Below are 1,235 nucleotides of genomic sequence, written 5' to 3' on the forward strand. Positions count from 1 at the left end.
AAAAAAAAAAAGGGGAAAAACCCGGATAGAGACATGGGAGGATAATCTTGTGTGGGGCCACATGGATTCGAGAATGTACCAGACCAATTTATTGTAGCTTTGGCTGGGCCATACCAACTGGTTTGGTCGGTGAGGAGTGATATGCTAAATGTTGATGTCAATATCTGATCCAAATAAAAATAAAAATAATAAAAAAAAAGAAAGTTTTTTCTCAGGCTTTATTGATTCATTAAAACCAAACCTGATTAGTTTATAACCAAAAACAGAATCCAAGCAGACTCAAAATAACTGTGCTGCTAACTCTACAAAAAAAAAGGTAGTTTGATGCAGGAATAAAGTTACTTCAAACCTTTTCTTACAGTAAAACACATATTTGTCTTTAACTATGTAAACCAAATACAATGAAAATAAAATTTCTTTCAATTTATTGTCTAAATTCAATTAGAAGCTCAGAAAAAGAGAAAAAGAGAAGATTTAAAACTGTTCTTATTTTCAAAATGCTGGAATTTATCCGTGGAAAAACAAAATCTGGACCCATTTAATCCCAGTTAGACTTCCAGTAGTTTCACATTTTGAATTTTCTTTAACGACTTCAGTTTAAACTTGGCTGTTTCCAACATAAAACATTAAAATAAAAAAATAAAATCACATCCTGAGTTACACAATAAATGGCTCCTTTATAAAAGACGTGACTTCGATCGACGCGGTTTAAAAACAGGAATTTAAAAACAAAAACTGAACATTTTAAACCTTTTCGAGCCACTTCGTTTAAATGTTTAAGCAAAAAGCAGAAAGCGGAAAAATATTAAAGTCATAAGGAACGGTTCGAATAAATTCACGGAGACAATATTTCTCTTGGAGCAACGTTTGTCTGACGTTTTGGTCCATTCTTTACACTCAGATTTGTTGAGTACCGGATTTCCCGGACTATAAGTCGCACAGTTCGGCCGGGGGAGCCACTTATGTGTGAAATAATTAACATATTATATCATTTCACATGTTATTTTCACACTAAACCACAAGAGGGCGCTGTAGGGCCTGTGTTGAGTCTGACACAGAGGATGAAGACTTTATTGGATTTAGTCACACCGCAACTTTCCCGCAACTTTAACCCAATATTTATTGTTTCTAAAGTGATTCGCCACCGTTTCTGTGGTCTAGTCTCTTCTTTGTGGGTTTGTGTAGCGTGGAATACAAAATAAGCCCAAATAACTCAGGAAGAAGACACGTGACAT

The sequence above is a fragment of the Kryptolebias marmoratus genome, linkage group LG1 (assembly GCF_001649575.2).
Source record: "Kryptolebias marmoratus isolate JLee-2015 linkage group LG1, ASM164957v2, whole genome shotgun sequence".
In the NCBI taxonomy this organism is placed as follows: Eukaryota; Metazoa; Chordata; class Actinopteri; order Cyprinodontiformes; family Rivulidae; genus Kryptolebias; species Kryptolebias marmoratus.